Below are 9,018 nucleotides of genomic sequence, written 5' to 3' on the forward strand. Positions count from 1 at the left end.
GCTGTTATTTGTCAATGCTACTGCTTATGTTAACTTTTAATATAGTTTTATCCTGATTAAAGCTTTAATACAGTATGGCAACTGCACGCGCTTCTCATAACTATGTGAAAATAAGTGTAATTGTAACAGTTCATTGTTGGAGGTGAGCTGAATGAGAGAGAGAGAGAGAGAGATGCAGAGTGTGTGCAGAGCAGGGGACGCGAGGAACAGTATTAAGAACTGCTGCTTTAGAACATTGATTTTGAAACTTGTGAATCCATTAGAATCGTTAGAAGACAGAATCGCGATTCATATATGAACAGATTTTTACGTGCACCTCTAGTTTTCTCTTCCTCTTCTCTAAAGCAGCGCAGCATGGCCTCGCCCCCTTTGCTGCCTTTTCCCGAGGGCGGGGTTTATCTGGGTTTGTGATGTCACGAACCCGGGAAGTAACTCGTTGTAGTCCCTACCAGCCGTTTTTGTAGGCATTTTGTAGAATTTTAAAAGATATCTCCGTTTGCATTGAACTTTCAGCTTTGTAACTTTGCAGATATTGCTTATGCTCAAACAGCAACATTACACACTAACTAACGTTAAAAAAGTGAAATCGCAATGAACCACCCCTTTAAGGAGACATGCAAAACGTGCAGTGTTGGGGTGCCTCCAGGACCAGGGTTGGGAACCACTGCAATAATGTAACTCCAAAAAAACTCGAAAATATAAACTCTTCTAAATCTTCTGACATTAGAACACTAAACACAAACAAGACTTCCTTTCCCTCATTCTTCTCAAAAACACATAAAACAACAGTTGGTTTTGATATTTACTGTTACAATTCAAGATGCATGTAGTCCCAACACAAATCAATTATGAAACCATTTAACATATTTAATTGTGACAAAATATTCAAGAAATGTGTAGCATTAGCTCATTTTAATGAAGTAACCTAAACAATAAGCAATGTTGACTAATTATTTTTATTCGTGAAACACAATCACAATGACGTTTGGCTTAAATGCAACCCCAAGGCCATGGATTCAATTCCCAGTGAATGCATGAACTGATCAAATGAAGATCTTAAATGCAATGCGGGTTTGATAAATGCTTTGGATAAAAGCATCTGCCAAATGCATAAATGTAAATTCATCATTTTTACATAAACTGTTGCATTGAATTGAATCTGATTAGAAATTCATTTTGCTCTTGTCTTGAATAAGTGCTATGGATCAGTGAGCACCATGAATATGATTCATAGATTAACTATATCATATGGTTTTGTCATTTACACATCGACACCAGTGCACACGTGGACTTGGCCACTGACTGCTGCTGAAAAAATGCAGAAAATGCTACACGTATAGGAAAATCCATGAAGCACTGCATGCATTTCTCTCATCCCTTCACTGCTGGAAAAAAAAACATGGTTAAGAGGTCACGTTTTATTTTGTCTGCCTCTCTCATTACATTTTCTGCTGTGGAGAAGCAGAGACCGAAGACACCCCCTCCTCCTCTCTCCAGACACACATTCGTCTCTCTCGTGAGCTGTCTAATCAGCTCGTGATTTTGAGAGTCATCTCTGTACTTATCAAGCCCTCCCCGTTCACTTGAGCAGATTAAAGCGTCCAGGATTTGAGCGAGTGGGTTAAAGCTCCCTCTCGAGCGATTAGAGCTTCCGCTCTCTCTTTCTCCTGCCACGTTGTCCGTGGTTTCAAACGGCAGCACGGCATTCCCACACGCTGACACACTGTCTTTGCTTTCCCCTCGTTTTCCCTCATCTCAGTAGCAGTCCTCAGTAGCAGACAGCATTTTAGCTCACATCCATGCTCAAAGACTTGCTCAGTCACAAACACTGCTATTTCCATTTTTACACACACACACACACACACACACACACAATATGCAGCCTTATTCATTCAAGGGTGTTTCTTCAACTGGGCACTTTTGGCCTTGTGGACCTTTAGAAAATAACACTTTACTCACTAGTTTATTTAATTTGAACACTAACAGTGTCTAACAGCAGACATGCTGTAAATGCATCAGAATATTTTCTATAATTTTCTATGAACTATCATTTTTTAACCAAGATTTATAATTTTTTAACCATTGCTTAATAACATTCTTTGGTGCAACTTTCAAACATTTTTGCAATAAACAAAATGTTTATGTCTATTAGCTAAAGCTAATTTGAAAGTTGAAAAACTGATTTTCACACAATTTATTACATATTACCATGGAGGAATAAAACAGTAAAAAACATAAAAAGTCTGAAAGTTTGGGGCAAAAATTTAACTTGAAAAACCGTGAAAACAAATGAATATGATTTTTTTTTTAATTGCATAATTGGGCATTTTAGAGATATATGAAATATGGGGCAAGACCTGTTTCAATAGAAAAATTTGTCTTTAGAGAATAAAGAATATGTTTGATGTGACCTTCGTATGACAACAAACAAGTAATAATACACATTCAAATAAAATGAAAAAATTAAATAAAATAAAATAAAAAGAAATTAAAAATGATTCATAAAAAAAATATATATTGTAAAAGTAGTGCAATAATACATAAAAAAACATAATATAATATAATAATAAATAATAACATTTAATGAAATTAAATGAAAAAGGAAACAAAAATATTTTAACTTTTTTAAAGTAATAAAATTATACAATAGAAAAGTAAAAAGAAAAACAAATTTAAAAAGGAGAGGATTTTTTAATTTAAAAAAATCTGTTTTATTTAATAAAATAATTTATATATATTAAAAAAAACATCCCCGGGACATAAAATTGCAAGTAGTCACTACTCACAATAAAGAGCTTGTTTGCCTTAGCATAGCAGTATTTACTGTTTCCCTGTTAGCAAAGGTCCTGGTTGATTAAATTTGCTTTTGCGTTTAAACAAATTTAATAAAGGTAGGAAACAGCCACACGGTGCTAGTGTTTTTCACTGAATTAAGGAAGGAAGCAAAGAGAAAGGGAAGGTGAGGGAACAGTAGCAGCACCTCGCACTGACTATCACACTGTCACTTTATTCACAGCTAGCTAACACTCACACAGTACCTGCTAAAGACTGTTCGCTCGGTCGACACTGCGATTAATCACATCCACTTCAGGCTACCAGACGCATTAATAACCGAGACTTTACATATTATACAACTCTGATGATAACCTCGATTTCACTGAGGAAATATAAAAAAAGCACCCTAAGGGGTCTGAGTGTAGAGGACATGTGGTTTGGGAGAGAAACGTAGAGGGTCAAAGATCAAGTGTCTTGCTCAAGGGTAAAACCTGGTTCTCATGGTGTTGGGGGTCGGCTAACTAACGCGCTTTAGCTTGTGCAGGATTTGGTGAAGCTGATGACTCTCATGAACAGTCATTGCCTGCTCTGTAACATCATGGCCGTGTCCCTACAGTTCTCCTCTGTGAGCCCTGGCCAAACCTCTGAGGTTTCTATTTATACCGTGAGTGGTGGATGTGTTACCAGAATGCCTGTCAGTGCTCTTTGATAGCTATATATTCTCATCTTTTAACTCTCTACATACCACTGTCCTGTTTTATGAAACTATGGACCTTTTGGAAGCTCAACAGAAGTGGAAATAAAATTGATATTATTATTATTAGCAGTGTTTGCTAAGATAAGAATAACCATTACATGTGCTCATAAAGGAATAGTTCATTCAAAAATTACATTTGCTCACCCTCAGACCATCCGAGATGTAGATGAGTTTGTTTCTTCATCAGAACAGATACAGATTTGGAGAAATTTAGCATTATATCACTTGCTCACCAATGGATCCTGTGCAGTGAATGGGTGCCGTCAGAATGAGAGTCCAAACAGCTGATAAAAACACCACAATAATCCACACCATTCCAGTCCATCATTTAACATCTTGTGAAGTGAAAAGATGCATGTTTGCAAGAAACAAACCCATCATTAAGACATTTTTACTTTAAACTGACACTTCCATAATCCATAAAATTGCTTTCTCCAGTGAAAAACTCATCTTATCGGAATCAGGAGAGAAATCTGCACAGATCAAACACTGTTTACGAGCGAAAACAGTCCAAAACCATTCTAAACAAATATATTGGTGGATTTTGATGTGAGAGGACAACAGGGGATGTACTTTTTTCACTGGATAACTTGTGGATTATTGTGATGTTTTTATCAGCTGTTTGGACTCTCATTCTGACGGCACCCATTCACTGCAGAGGATCCATTGGTGAACAAATGATGTAACGCTAAATTTCTCCAAATCCGTTCTGATGAAGAAACAAACTCATCTATATCTTGGCTTGAAGGCGAGTATATTTTCAGCAAATTTTCATTTTTGGGTGAACTATTCCTTTAATGTTAGGGTTTGTTCAAATCCCAAGTATTAAACGCAAGTATGAAACTGCATGCATTTTGCTTTGTGGAAATGCTTGCTCTGAAACACTTGAAATAGTTCAATCCTAAAGCAACAACCAAATCTAAAAAGGACTTTTCCTACTCAGTTTGTGTTTATTTCATAATCATAATATGCAACAACCAATAGAGACAGACTTTTATGGGATCCTAACAAGAACCATGCAGAGCAGTAAAGCTTCATCAACACAGCTCCCAGTTGCTCCATTGACTCCACTGTTTATTTCCCCAAAGGCTCCAAATCCCATTACCCTACAACAATAAAGCAAGTGTAGACCATGTCGAAATATTACACAGGGCTGATAAATCAACATGCTAAAGTGAAATTGTAATCAGATGAACTGCTGCACTGCCTTTCTTTCTGTATTTGCAATTTTGGCCCATTTAATAAAAATTAACTTCTTGAAAAAGGAATTGTTCAGTTTCCAATAGAATGTTTCTTGAGCAGCAAATCAGCATATTAGAATGATTTCTGAAAAATCATGTGACACTGAAGACTGGAGTAATGATGCTGAAAATTCAGCTTTGCATCACAGGAATAAATTACATTTTAAGAAAATATGTAAATACGCCCAAGTTTAGTATTTACGGGTTTGTTAAATTGTCTAACACTTAATGCTAATTACTGTATAGCATTAACAGACAGATGATGACCTTCATGCATCAAAGTGTGCAAACATACAATTTTCACAATTCATAATATTGGAAGACACATATTCCGAATGTAACCACCTCAGAGTAATCTAATCTCTTCACCAGATGGCTTTTATATGAGCATGTGGGCGTTTATAAACTTCTTAAAGGGGTCATAGGATGCCCATTTTCCACAAGTTGATATGATTCTTTAGGGTCTTAATGAAAAGTCTGTAACATAGTTTGGTTAAAATTTCTCAATGGTAGTGTAAAAAACACTTTTTTTACCCTGTCAAAAACAGCTCTTTTCAGATCAAGCTGTTTTTGTAGCATTTTCCTTTAAATGTTAATGAGCTATGCTGACCCCGCCCCTCTCTTCCGAGCTGCTCTCACAGACTGTTTACTTTAGCCTTCAATTGTCTTGTTTTTTATGAACAGTACTTTTGTTAACTCCAACAGACAACCATTGTTCTCTAATTTGATGTAAATTATCCATTGCTCTACATATACACACATTGTGGCCTTTTTGTGTTTTTTTTTTTTTTTTCTCTCTGTGTGTGTCCTGATTGATCATGCGTAGGTTGCAAATACCAATATTACAGAAAGTCTGACTAGACTGCACAGAATTTGTTACTCAGCAAGGAAGATGATACTATGAGTGAAGCACAACAGTAACTGTCCACTTTTCAGTGACCTTGAACGCGGAAGTATTTTTTCCATTAATTTTCTCCACTGGGACATTAAACAAACGAACTGCTCCAAGATTAATCACAAATTACAAACTTTAAATCAATCAATCAATTAATCAATCACAAAAACCTAGTACAAAACCATGGAGCACTTCATTGACATAGGTAACAGTTATGAAATATGAATATAAAAATACATAATATAAAACTTGGGTCATACTACATATATTGTTCATATATTAGCAAGCATAAAAATATATATTTTTAATTTATTGCATTTAGACATGTTCATATACATCCACTACAGGTCAAAAGTTAATAATATTTTTTTTAAAAGAAATAATAATTAAAAAATGTTCTTAATGTTTTTGACAAAAGTCTCTTTTGTTGATCAAAGCTGCATTTATTTGATCAAAAAGAGTTAAAACAGTAATATTGTTAAATATTAAATAAAATAACTTTTTCATTAGAACATATTTTAAAATATAATTTTATTAAATGTTTGTTGAGTGGCAAATCAGCATATTAGAATGATTTCTGAAGGATCATGTGACACTGAAGACTGGAATAATGATGCTGAAAATTCAGTTTTGCATCACAGGAATAAATTATATTTTAAATATAAATTCAAATAGAAAACACTTATTTTAAATTGCAACAATATTTCCCCATTTTTATTGCATTTTTGGTCAAATAAACCCAGTCTTGGTTGAAGTACAAGAGACTTCTTTCAAAAACATTAAAAATGGTTAATTATTCCAAACTTTTTGACAGCTATAGTGTAAGCAGTTCGGGAGTTTAGGGAGACGGACTCGATTATGTCATCAGCAGTGCATCATGGGAGTGGGCGGTCTTTGCGCAGCAATTCATAATGCATAATTTATCACACATACTGGTGGTTTGCAAAGAAACATAAAACATAATCTAACAACCTGGGATTTCGTGGTAGGTCTGTCTGGAAAGGTTTAAACATTACTGCTAAAAATCATTTTCTCGGAGAAGCAAACGAGTGGGATTTTAAATTCCGGAGCCTGGCTGTTGTGCTCTGTTGCACAGCAATCAAACTAGGATGAGTTCAAGTAAACATAATGTATTATCCTTACTCTGTGTTTATAAAAGAGGCCAAGAGGGCTCTGTTTTGCATACGGGGCTTCCTTAAGGTTCAGAGAGCCATTAGTCGGTTTCCTTCTTTCCCAACCTATATATGGATACATCTCGAGGACTGTTTCTTTAACGGCGCTCTGGAGATTTACAAGGAGTTTGGCTCATTCACACAAGTGTAATTCTCCACAGAGAGCGCCAGGCCGAGCAGCCAGACAGACTTCCTACTCATCTACCGATTTGGCCGTTGACCAATGAGAACTGCTGCGCTTTCACGCTGTCATAATAACAGCAATTCAGCCGCTCTGAACGCTGAGAAGTGAAAGAGCTAGAGTTTTCTCGCTCACAGCTACTCGTGATAACTGTCTGGGAGGAGATAAGATTGTCTTCCAAACTATGTGACAATGATCATGGGAGTTGTGGGGCTGATCGTACTCGGGCTGCGTTACGCAGATACACACCCTGTTAAGAATAGACGGGTCCAAGTTTTTGCAACCCCTTCTTCCCTTACAATCCAACATTTTCCAATGAAACTCCTTCATCCAAGGCAAACAGACTCTGAGACACAGAAAACATGGTGTGAAATATGGTTTCTGCCATTATTTCTACACAAGGATCATGTATTCTTAAAATGAAAAGAAGCACAAGTTTCCACTGAGGTCTTCCTGTTAAAAAAATACTGTGGTAAAATCATGGTGCAATAATGGTATCAAATGATAATAGCACCACAGTACTACTGAATGATTAAAATATTTATTTATATGATACTCCATTGTACTTCAGAAAATATGCCATTGGCTTGTTACATAAAAAAACATAATGCACCATATCCAAAACAAAACATCATTAAACTAATGGTAATATGCAAGTTTTCAAGATCAGTTAAAGGCATAGTAAGTGATTTTTCAAAAACACTTTATAAAACTGATTCGGGCCGAATCGCAAAACAAACTTGTAGCCAATCAGCAATAAGGGGCGTGTCTACTCGTGATGTGGATGAGAGCGCGTTCAGTGCATGGGACGGACATTAGCCGAGCCGAGCGACAGAGAGATAGAGATGTATCAACATTGGCTACCAGAAATCACTCACTCTGCCTTTAATACAAAAAAAATGCAATCAGCATATTAGAATGATTTTTGAAGGATCATGTGACACTGAAGACTGGAGTAATGATTCTGAAAATTCAGCTTTGCATCACAAGAATAAATTACATTTTAAAATATATTAAAATAGAAAACAGTTATTTTAAGTTGTAATAATATTTCCCAGTATTACTATTTTTACCCAAATAAACGCAACCTCTGTGAGCATAGGAGTCTTATTTCAAAAACATTAAAAAATATACTGACCCAAACTTTTCATAAATAAACTGCAAAGAATGCACATAAATTTAAACCCTCTTTACATTGCAAATCTTTTAACAGACGCTTGAAGAGCGTTCAAACACATTTGATACAGAAGTTATATTGATTATATCAGATCCAAGTGAGTTTAGGCTAACAATGCAAAAACCCAATGACCCCATCTGTTACTGTCATATGCAACGAGGATAAAAAAAACAGTAGATTAAAACACCCACATGCTATTTTTATGCATGGAAACAGATCCCGTTCACGAGTCTAAGTGAGATCATTTTGCTCCTCTTGCATTAAATCAGCCACAAGACAGTGCTATATCGACTCCACATTCATTCTTTCTTCTTTAAAGGGATAGTTCACCCAAAAATGAAAATTTTATGTTTATCTGCTTACCCCCAGGGCATCCAAGATGTAGGTGACTTTGTTTCTTCAGTAGAACACAAACACAGATTTTTAACTCAAACCGTTGCAGTCTGTCTGTCATATAATGTAAGTGAATGGGAATCACGGCTTTGAGTGTAAAAAAAAAAACATACACAAACAAAACCAAATTAAACCCTGACACTAAAATGACTGACAGACTGCAACGGTTTGAGTTAAAAATCTTCGTTTGTGTTCTACTGAAGAAACAAAGTCACCGAATGGGAATCACGGCTTTTGAGAGTAAAAAAAAACATACACAAACAAAACCAAATTAAACCCTGCGGCTCGTGACGATACATTGATGAGTAAAGACACGAAACGATCGGTCTGTGCAAGTAACTGAACGGTATTTATATCGTTTTTTACCTCTGATTCACCGCAATGTCTGAACTGTCCTATCTCTCAAATGGACCATTGACACTATCTA

This window comes from Sinocyclocheilus rhinocerous, unplaced genomic scaffold (assembly GCF_001515625.1).
Source record: "Sinocyclocheilus rhinocerous isolate Xijiao unplaced genomic scaffold, SAMN03320098_v1.1 scaffold487, whole genome shotgun sequence".
Lineage (NCBI taxonomy): Eukaryota > Metazoa > Chordata > Actinopteri > Cypriniformes > Cyprinidae > Sinocyclocheilus > Sinocyclocheilus rhinocerous.